The following is an 11,982-nucleotide window of genomic DNA, read 5'->3' on the forward strand; positions in this document are numbered from 1 at the left end:
ACCCTACCCCCACAACCCTCCACATATGCACATACCTGCAACATATCCTACACCCCTCCACACACAGTCACACCCCCTCACATACATCCCACACCGCACCATACACACTCACCCCCATCCACACCCCACACACTCCCCCCACACAAAATACAAGAGTAATACTTTATTTTTGACATATTATGCAGTCATTTCTATATACACTACACAAACACAAATCATGACAAAAATATTTTTTATATAAAATTAAAATACATTATACTAAATGTTTGACTTTTAGTATATGATGTAGTTTTTTTCTGATTCAGATGGCAACCCCTCCCCCCCTTCCAAAAGGAATACTTCTGGGGGCAAGGGGATGGACTTCCAGTGGCAAAGGTCAGGGGTTAGGGGTAGGACTTCAAGTCCCAACATGGTGACCAGGGGGTGGGGCACTTGTCAAAGGATGGGGCTACACTTACAGCCCCTGGCAGCTCACCAAAACTCATTAAGCAGCCCTCCAGCTAAAATAATCATCCACCCCTGGACTAAACTGTAAAGACTGAATCAATTCAGCCTCAGGCTTTTTGACTTGGCTACGGTATTGCTCTTGCAGTGGCAGCCAGTGCACAGACACCACACTGCTGCTGCTTTAAGAGTAAGACTCGGGGCAGGCAGAGCATGTAGCAGCAACAGCCAAGGACCATTTTGGTTGAGACCGCAGACCTCCCCTAGCCTTGGACCCTCACAAGCTCTCAAACCTCCACCCTCCTCACCCTCAACTCACTCCCCTGCAGGCTCCAAACCCTGCTCGTTACATCACTGACATTACACAGCCATGGACCATCTCCTGTTTGCAAGAGTAGACACATGTATCTGTATTTGTTATGCTTGCAAGTGAAACTTTCATAGATTTATTTAACAAGAGATTTAGTGGAAAAGTTACAATGAAGCTCATAGCATATTTAAGACAGACAAACTATCAGAAAATGAGGCAAAGATAGTTATTGTTAACATGTTTAGTTCCTTAGTGGCAGATGAAATAACTCTTCCTAGTGAAGGTGATATGTACAGAATACAGAAAAAGTATTTCAATAGTGATGACATTTGGAAAGAAAGATGACGTGCACATAAAGTTTATTTCACATCCTGTGGGCTTTGCTGGGGATTTGCTATACACCAGCAAATTTTTTTTAGGGGAACAGAAAAAGATCATTTGTTCAATACCCCTAGTATGAACATTGACAAGTGGAAAAATAGCTAATAGAAAGGAAAGTGTGATTTCAGATCACCCCGACAGTATTTTTTACATCTCAAGGTACAAGTAAAAGTAAAGGTATCCTGTTTACAGCCCATAGAGGCTCCCTGGGGCAGTGAAGGCAGGTTCCCCCTGCTTTTTAACCTAAGCATGAGCAGAGGGTGATGTGGTCAGCACCACACTCCCACTACCTTTACCCTCAGATAGCTCCTGGTACCAACTGGATAGGAGGCTGGGTGGGCCTCGGAGGTGTACTGAAAGTGGAAACAATGAGTGGAAACCCTTTCAGTGTGTAACCACTTGCCCCTACTAGCTGAGCTCCCATTTTGTATATTTAAGAATTTCAAAATCTTTTATTGCTATTATGCTGTTATAATCCATACCACCTTGTAACTGGGAGCCCAAGCTAAACAGGGGCCAGCTGTAGGAAGGGGGCAGCAAGGAAACACTGCTGCTTAAGCAATAAGCTGCCCAGCAAAGTAAAAGGGAACACCTGCAGACAGTCAAGGGAATGCTGCCCAGAACAAGCTGGTTGACAGAGAATAGACAGTTAGGAACCAAAGGGTAGGAGTGCCTCTTGCAGGGCTACTTGCCCTACAGTAGTACAATAGGGCAGAGCTCCATTATAGGCAGCAAGGGTGCTGCTAGAACAACAGGTGTAAGCTGCCTTGGAAACCAGCTGTCAGGCCCTGATGAGAAATCCCTGCAGGTGATTGGGGCCAGAAAAGGACAGGGCTTGGGCAGCATATAAATCCAGTGCCTGAGACAAGACAGGTAGACTGGCTTTGATTACAGAAGAGTTCCTGACAGGCATTTGAGCTACCTTAGGTCAGGTAGATTGCTTACTGTTGACTTATATGAGTCAGGTGAGGAGCTGCTGTTTGGGTTAAAATATATCACTGTGTTATAGCCAAGATTAAGGTACATCATTTGTGCTATAGTGAAGACAGGGCTTATTCTTTTGTTACAGTTGTAACTGGTGGTTTGCACTGGGACTAGCAGAGGTGGTAGGAGGTCCCTGTACCACCAGAGAGGCACATAAGGCTTGATCTTGCTGGATACAGGGAGCAAGCAGTAGCGTAGTCCAAGAGGGCAGGGACTGGGCCAGGGGCCCAGTGCCTGAGAGGGGCAGGGACTGACTAGGGCATTGAAGCCCACCATGGTATGAGGTTAGATTGTGGCCAAGTGCCCACTAAACTGATTGACTAGGAACACCTGTGAGGCATAGGCAAGGCCATGGAGGAGGTCAGAGGCCAAAAACGGCTCATAAAGCAAGAGGTCCCCTGGGAGCATGTACAGGCCAGGAGGGCCAATGTACTATGAGAATTGGATTTGGACTAGTGTGGGCTAGGAGGAATCTGCTGGTGGGTAAACAGAGCTCACTCCAGGGCCCTTAAGCAGCCTCCCTTTCAAAATTTTACTTAACATCAGGATGTAATAGGGAGGGAGGAAACACTATAGCCAGAGCAGGGCAGGAGCTGTAGGTCAACTGGGGACAGTCTTTTTACAAGCTTCTAAAAGCCAGAGAATACTGGGTCTATTTTGCCCCACAGAACCTGTATGCCAGGCTATCAATGATTTACACAAGGTCATGCAGAAAGTCTTTGTCAAAACTGGTAATACAACCTGGGAATATTGATCCCCATTCTAGTGTATTAACTGCTAACAGAGCCAATTAATATGCATATTCTATCCTGTTCAAAGTCCTATTCTGTGCCCATCACTGTGGTATCTGAGAGCCAATAATCATGTAAGAAAGCTTCTTGTGAACGTGATTCATCTAAGAGCAAGCTTAAAATAAAAATCAATGTGAAATAAATGAATTGTCAGAAGTTAGAGGAACAAAACCTATTGGGGAAGCAGATTCCTAAAATAAAAGAATGGTTGAGGATAGAGAGAGAATCTGGCCAGAAAGTTTAAAGGAAGAGATGTGAAAGAACTAAGTCTAATATTTGAAGAAGCAGCTATCAAAAATGATGTGAAAAGAAGCAGTCCAGGGAAAAGAAGCACTAGAAAGAATTTTAATATTATATGCAATGAAAGAAGAAAATATTTAAAATAGAAGATAAAAATATGAATATTTCTTGGGCTGAAATTAATCCCTGCTATAACTCAGGAAAACTTAGTGCTGTCTGTAGAAAAAATTGAGTGACACTTGTAAGTGGAGGGATGACTCCAAACCAGTCATGAATATTGTTAGTAAATTTGCTTGGACTAGAGGAATAATGGGCATCTGTACCTTGTCACTACAGATACTTGTTTTATTAATGCAACCATGTGGAATGTGCTACAGTTAACATGCCTTTTTAAAGTTAAATGTGTCGCTTCTCATATTGAAACATTAGACTGAGGTGGCTGGTGCTTGTGAAAGGTTGTCTTGTGTTTGGTGTATTTATTAGATGTGGATAAAGATGTGCATTCTGAACCCCAGGGGAAAAAGGACTCTAGCACTACCCACTGCAGGGTGCCATACTTTATTAGGTCCTAGGCAAGATGTGTGCTGGTCTGCTTCTGAGACTCCTGACTAGATCCATTACTGATTCATTACAGACCCCTGGCACAAGAAATGCAGCATTACACATGCACTCACACATGCAGTTTTCCTAGGCCTATTCTTCAGGGACACACTTGTCACTTGCAGGGATCTCCTGGTGACTTTTCCCCCCCAAAGTCTACCATATATGCACACATTTAAAGAGAACTCATAACACTATTGATTATAATGCTGAGTGATGTTTTCCAAGGATATTACAGAAACAACTTTCTTCTCATTAGGGCTAAAAGTACAGATATTTGGGGGCATTTGGGAGAGATTAAACTGATTCAAAATGGCTGCCCAATATCAGGTAAGTCATGGGGGGGATAGCTGGGGGGATGGGGGTCCAGCAGGCTGATGGGGGGGGGCAGGTGCAATCCACAGATGGAGTGGGAGAGCAAGTGTGACCCACAGTTGGGGTCCCCTCCAGTGAACCTATCCCTCCCACCTCTCCCCCCATCACCTTACTTGCTTGACTCCAGCAGCAGCAAACACTGATAAAAGCAGCTGCACCTGGAGCAGCTTGTAGAACAGGGGTTGAGAGCACTAGCTAGGGGAAAGTAAGGGGCCAGGGGTGGGGCAAAAAATAGACCAGTGTGGAGGGAGAGTGGGTTAAAAGAGCAGCCCTGGGACTGGGGCTAGTGGCTATGTTTTCCTAGCTCTGGGGCTGCGCAGGGAAAGTGGACAGAAGTTCCATGCACTATTTTGACCTAAATTGAATGAATCTGCTACTATATAGATCCAGGTTTAACTTAAACTGGCTTCTGCAATTTTTAGACAGGTTTGTGTGCATGGAACTTCTGTTCAGTTACAGGTTTAGACTGATTGCTGGTCACTGAGACTGGGTCTATTAGAATAAGGTTGGCACTAGGAGAAACTAAATTTTAAATTGGGTGGCCAGTTTGAACCCAATTTAACCTCCAGGATATCTGTACTTAACTTTCTCATGCCCCTTTGTTACATATGTGATCATAACTGCCACCCCTTCTCCTTTATTTGCTTTTCCCCCTTCCCCTCTCCTGTTTTTCCTGTACTTTCTACCTATGGGCCTGGAAAAGTGTCATGCTTACATTAGCATAACCTCTCCTTATCTTGGGATAATAATTTGTTCAAACAGAACAGGCTATGATGCGCCTCCCCACTGTTACCTAAAGTTGCAGAGCATCTACTTCAGCAAATACCCCAGAAAATGTGGTCAGTTGTTCACTTCAGATACTTGGCATGCAAAACTAATGCAAATATCACAGGTGTTAATATGTTGTGTGTCCAGGTTCTCCCTTTCTCCTGTCTTCATCTCTTAGTGTCAGAACTGCTGCGGTTTGAACCTGGAATGTGGTCACCACTAAAGGAAGCCCAGGCCCTTGCGCTACCAGGCAGCTGATACAGTGCTAGTCGCACCACAGCCAAGAGGTTCCTAGGAAGGAACCAGGTGATTTGGGGCTAACCAGAGAGCTAAAACCCCTTCCTACTTCTTCCAGGGCCTTGTGCCTGTAACAAGGTTACTTGGTGCAGCTGCTTAGGGCTGTCCTGCTTTGATTCCCATTAAACTCTGTTACTGCCTTGTATTTCCTGGTTTGGATTGAATGCTTGACCATGACCTCAGTGTGACATTCTGAAATGTGGACTTTATATGCAGATTTGGCCTTGGCACTCACTCCTTTAAACCCTGATTTAGGATGAATCACTAGGGCTGACTGCCTATGACTTCGTCAACCCTTACAGTAAATGCTAGGCTGTGGTTCCTATCATGGCTTCAATAAACTCTTCTTAACATTCCCAAAATGTCTCTCTCTTATCTGACTTGAAGATTAATTTATTTTAATTCATTGCCCTCTTAACCTACTCTTGAATTCCGTTCCTTGTTGATCCTTGCAATTTTTTTTTAATCTCAGCCAGTATAAAGAAGGCATTGCAATACATTAGAGTAACAATTAGGCTGACCGTACTCCTCCAGATACTGGGGCACAGAGTAAAACAGGTCCTTGCTCCACAACACGTTTTGATTTGGATTAATACATGAAATATAATTGGGATTTTCTTTCAGCTTGTTCTTAAATTCTTCCTATTATTCACCTGTGATAACTTTAAACTTCCAAGTTGTCATTATGTCAGCGTATGCTAAATGGCCTGATATACTGTATTTTAAGCCCTACTGAAAAATATCTGAAGGAATCCACGTAGCAAACACCAAAAACAGAAATGGAAGGTCAAACATACCTTGGCATTGGAGGGAATACACTAATGCATCTTGCCTAAAGCCCTTCTGATTCTGGACATGCATGCACATGTTTGTGCTGTAGCCTTCATTCCCCATCAACTCAAATCAATAAAACAACAACAGTGCATACCTGCAGCAGTGAAGCAGTTAACACTGCATTTTCTTTTCTGAGTATGTGCTTCCTCCTTAGCATTCTTTCAGCATCACTTCTGGTGTATGCATTAAGTTTTAATTAGCATTCCCTGAAAGAAGGCAAGGATCCTGTTATTAACCACTGGAGGTGTAAATTTGTTTAGGAAGCTGAGTTACCATAAAATATTTCCTGTTTCACCCCCTTCCATCAGAAGATTCTGACACTACTTAATTTAATTTGACCATTTTTAGAAGATCATGTAACAATTAAAGGCAAATAAATAAAATTTAAAATAAATTGAATCCTTCCTCTCAATCATACAACTTCTGATTTAATCTTATCCAAACTAATGAATAAAAAATGAGTTTTTTTCCCTCTAATGCTTGAGTGAAACATGTCGTACCTCCTTATGGATCTGACAGTGCCACTTACTGGCTGAAAGCTGTCACTAACCTTACCATTGCTACCCTTGAGCTTTTAATAATTTTAAATATTGCTCCAACAATGTTGAAACAGCCGGAGCATGGTGGAAGAACAGCTAGGGTGCCTTACTGCAGAGGCATAGGTTTGAGCCCTGCTTTAGACTTGTGTTGATGGCTGTCCTCCAAATGATCCAAATGCAGTCAGTTTGGGGAGCCAAACCTGATTGCATCCAAAACACTAACCACGTTACTTGATGCCACCATAGAAAAATCAGGCCAGAAGGGATTTCAAGAGGATGCCTAATCCAACTCCATGCTCTAAGCAGGGTTGTCTCTAAATCACCCCAAACAAATGTTTGTCTAGCCTCCTTTAAAAAAATTTCAGTTATGAATCTTTTGCTTTGTTTAACCTCCTTTATAGATATTGTTTAATTAGGAAAGATCTTTCTAACCTAAATCTTCCTCATTGCAATTTAAGCCCATTCATTATTTCTTGTTCTGTACCCTGGAGACGCAAGGAACAATTGATCGCTTTTCTCTTTATAACAACTTTTTTTACATATTTGTGGACTATCAAATCCCCTGAGAAGCACGTTTTTGCTGGTAATATCTTTTATTGGACCAACTATATAGTGCCACTTATAGTTGGTCCAATAAAAGATATAACCAAACAAATCTTGCTTCTCACAGATTCCCTAGTCTATCATTGCTGTGAGCACAGTAACATTACAAGACTACTATTAAATCCCCTCCTCAACTGTTTCTTGTCTGGACTAAACAATCCCATCTCTTCCCACCTTTCCTGAATACATCTTGTTTTGCATATTCCTATGAACTTTGAACTTGCTTTTAAATAATTGGTTGTTACTTCAAAAGCAGCTAAATGTAATAGGAGTCTAACTCCATTTTTCAGAAGTAAGGAGTTGAGAAGTTTGGCATCCAATATTATATAGACTCTGCTAAACTAGTTTTGAAAAAGAGAAATACGTGGATACTGAGAAGTCTCAGGAAATCCAATTCTGCAATCCATATGCATGTGAATAGTGTTTATCTTGCTAGCTTAGAAAACTCAGGAATATCACACAGATCCTCCCTAGTTCTGCCAATAGACTTTTCAGATGTCTTAGAACATGTATATCATGAACTCTTATACCTTAATGAGAACCATAGTCAAATCTTTGTTAAAGACTCCCTTGCTCCAGAACGTCCTGTACATATTGGCATTAAAACAGACATCAACAAAACCAGCAAGTTTAAAATTATGTAAATTTTGTCCATATCAAGTGCTCAGTGTCCAGAGGGTAATGGAAATAATGGAGGAAAACATGACAGAAGTTAAAAAAATAATCAGCAAATAGCAGACAGTCATGAAGACCCAGATCCAGAGAGCAACTTAGGTGCTGAACATTAAATATTGCAATGCCTACCTTGTTGGCATCTGACCATGGTAGTGGAATCCACAGCTATGAACCAGAAGCCTAGACTCCCTGTGCAATACATGGGAATGATCCTTATAAACTAACACGCTGAGCAGGGAGACATGGTTAATAAGGAAATGCTGAAAGCAGGGATATGTCTTAAATTATATCCCTCTTCAGGGCTTAGGCATTTTACTTCATGCTACCCCAAGATACCTCCTTCCATTCACTGTCTGGAACCTACTCCTGAGGTCAAGTACCTAAGCTTTTTCTTCCAGAAACTAAGGGGACATTTCTTTTTCAAAACACAGCTGGCAGAGAAGCTAGTCTTATCTTCCCTTTGTGCAACAACAGTTCAGGGGTTTGAGTGCTTGCACAGGATGTGGGAGACCCAGATTTAATTCCTTCCTCTTCCTGAAGGAATTCAAACATCTCCCATGATATGTACCTTGACTAGCAGGCTAGAGGTTACTCAGTGTGGAGTGACTAAATGTTCTTTTTAACACCTTCTCAAGCTCTTCCACTTAGCATAAAAGAATGAAAAATTTAAGCATGCATGCAGGAGAATGTCCTTTTCATTTTCATGCCCTTGTAACAAGGTATTTAGCAGAACTTGCAGATTCATTAGAACCTGACAGGCCACTCTCTGTGAGTACTTCTAGTTTGGCCTCAAACTTGCAACCTCTGGGCTGTCAACCATGCACCTTAGCACCCATGTCACTGGACAATGTTCTTGGGACAAGTTAGGACACTTATCTGGTGACTGCTCCAAAGCCTGTTTTATACACTTTATCCCAAGCTCTGTAGAAGCAATAGTTTCTTATGCTGCAGGTTGCCACCCCTGCCCTAAGTGTGCCACAAGTGGCATGGGTGGCCTCTGTATGTGGCACTAAGCAGGGGGCAGAAGCAGAGCAGCAAATCATGCAGGCAAAAGATCAGAGTGGTATTTGGGAAGGCTTGGGGCTTAACTTGTGGTAAGCCTGCCAAAAAGGTTAGTCCCACTTGCATAGCTTATGTCTACACTAATAATTAATGCCCTTATCCTCCTGATAATCCAAATTGTAAATCCATATATTCGAATCCAAGTGCAAATCTATTCAAAGTCTAGATGCTCTGAGGGAAGTGTTTCTGAGATAGTATCACAATTGCCTATGATAAATCTTCAGCATAACCTAATGTTAAAAACAAGCAGGGAAAAATATTCTTAGGCACTTAATTTCTTCCATAGGATTTATAAGAAGAGCAAGATCAAATCTCCTTTTTTAGCTTTTTCTTTTATACATTGCATTTAACTGCCATTGTAAGAAAATGGAGGGATTTTATAAGCATTGATTAATTTGTTATATGTTCCTGGGGGAGAGAGATTTATAGTACTACTTATATACAGCATTTCCTGACTAGTTATCTTGGAGCAAGTCCTTATGCATATTGTATTCATTTATGCTTATTAGCTACAACTTAAATAGCCATTAGCTACAACTTAAATAGTGTCGGAAGTGTAGCATCATAACCATGAGCGAAGTACATAAACACTTAAAAGTATGCCATTTCATAATTAAAGTAAAATAAAACTGTACTGATAACATATGTTAATCCAGAAGTGTGACTCTGTATGCAAAATTTGCAAAAACTGACCACATCTGGCTGTATTCTATACTGTAGATATAGGATTCACCTATGAAGAAGGCACCTGGGTTACAGTAGAAAAGACAAGAGTAGCCTATTGTTACTGCTTTTCAACACTGGGATAAAAGATTATATGAATAATTGAAAAGAGACAGGTGGCACATAAAAATTAACTATACTACCATAGTGTTGATGAACATACTTATTAATTTATTGTTCCCTCGCTTGTACATTGTATTTATGAAAGCTCAAACTGACAAGGGAGTTTAAATATGCTGTAGGATTCATGTGCTTAATGTTAGTCATCCTTGCTGCAATTAGTTTCACAATTTTTTTTATTTGTGATGTAAACGATGTTCTCAGTGTAAAATGAGGGGTGCCAGACATGTGTGCAACTTATCAACTTGAGACAAAAAGGAGTCATGTCCCTCAGAATGAAGGACATGAGAGAGATATGGCTGTGTGTATGTTTGGGCAGGGATCATGGGGTTATGCTTAAATGATGAGGATAGGTTCCAAAGCTCAGTGTAAATGAAAGTGGATCAGGAACAGCTTTAATTTGAAAGCCTGAATTGTTCCAACTTGTTTGATTTCTGAAACCAAAGAATGTGTTTATTAATTTAGATTACTTTGGGCAATTCCACCTCTCTTAACATTATGCTCCTCTTCATGATGTCTACCCTTTCTTGACTACTAGAATATTCTTTAGATGTACTGCAAATCAGGTCAGTCAGACCATTATCTTAACTAGTAAAGAAAATACAATTTGTGACTTGCTGTGTTTTCGTTACCTAAGAAGTCCCTAGCTATGTTGAAATACTAGTCCTTTATTTGATGGCTAGGGACAAATCAAGGTTACCCTTTCAAAAGCATGAGGGGAAGGAAAGTTGTCTGATCCTTGGTGTTCCCCATTTATATCACTTCTTAGTTTCAGGTACTGATTTGGAAAAGATGCACATTGTATGAAGAAGGTGATATCAGGATAAGAGTTAAAGTTTCTTGGGTGATCCGCACTTTGAATTCCCCAGCTTTCAATGCTGATGCTGCTTTTTCTCTGAGGAAACTACAGCATTATCTTAAACTCTTCTCTTTAGATAATTGTTAATGTTCACAACTCTAACTCTAGTGTATTGGAGCATACTGTCTGGAGAATAAATTTCAAAATGCAAACCTTACCGATTGGTATTTCAAGTAAAAATAATTCTGTTATTTCTTCGTTCTGAGTGATACAGGGCACCTCGATACCAGATAATTCTTGCATTCTTATCTCTAAGAGTTGTAAGAACTTCTTTTCCACAAGGTAAATAATTAGTGATTCTTTTCCTCAATAAATCACAGAATTAGTAAGTTATTAAATTCTTTTTGTAAGTGCTTTTGCTCACATGGAAAGCTAGAGAACCAGCGAAATTGGTGCATCAAGGAGAAACGCATTCATCTTGTCTGAACCCATTTTTTAAAACGGGTTCATCTAATACAGGTTAAACAGGCTTTCCTTGGGCAATGTTTTTGCATTTCTGGCATTGTAGTATTACTCAGGATAAACAAGTCTAACTTGTATAAACTGGGTTTCAAGGATACACTTAACAGATTTTTTTTTTTCTTTTCAAGATTAAAGGTAGGCCTGAGCATGACTAGATGTATTTACTGTATTTATTGTGTTGACTTGATATTTTTTTCCCTTTTCTCTTTGTGTTATGTATATGTGATACACGTTTAAAAGTAGCAGAGCTCAGCCATGCAAGAAACTAAATCAACAGGAGTTTTGTACGTAAAAGAATGAATGGCAGGAGCGTGCCCCAAAAGAAGAAGCGGTCATTTAGTTTCAACTGAAAGCAGCTGGACATAGTGCAGATGTGCTGACCAAAGAAAAGAGCAATGAAATCATCAGTACATAAAATGTTTTACAAACAAACTGACCCCATCTAAAGTACTGGGAGGCCTGCATAAATGGATTTAATCTGGAGAATCAGGGACCTTGCCATGTAAGTGTCATTAGCACCAAAGAAGAAAATCTGGCTTTGCTAAAACAAGGGCTGACTCCTTGGCAGGTCTATTGCACAAATGCTCTTCTGCAGCATTTTCATCTAGAATGTGTGGTGCATGTATAATTTGTTTCAAAGTCTATGAAGTGATATTTTTATTGGACCACTTTACGTAATTGGGAGAGATAAGAAACCAGCTTTCAAGCAAGGAAGAAAGGGGGAAGATAGCCAAACAAGCTAAAAACAGATGACTGGTTTCATCAGGGGCTGATGAATCTGAGAGTTGACTCTGAAGCAGGCTCAGGACAGACATTTACATACAGGCTTCAATGGCAACAAACTTTAATTAGTGGCTGTTGTTTCATGGAAACACGTTAACTTGGAACCCTCAAAGGTACTGAACACAGGGCAGG

Source organism: Alligator mississippiensis, chromosome 2 (genome assembly GCF_030867095.1).
Source record: "Alligator mississippiensis isolate rAllMis1 chromosome 2, rAllMis1, whole genome shotgun sequence".
Classification (NCBI taxonomy): domain Eukaryota; kingdom Metazoa; phylum Chordata; order Crocodylia; family Alligatoridae; genus Alligator; species Alligator mississippiensis.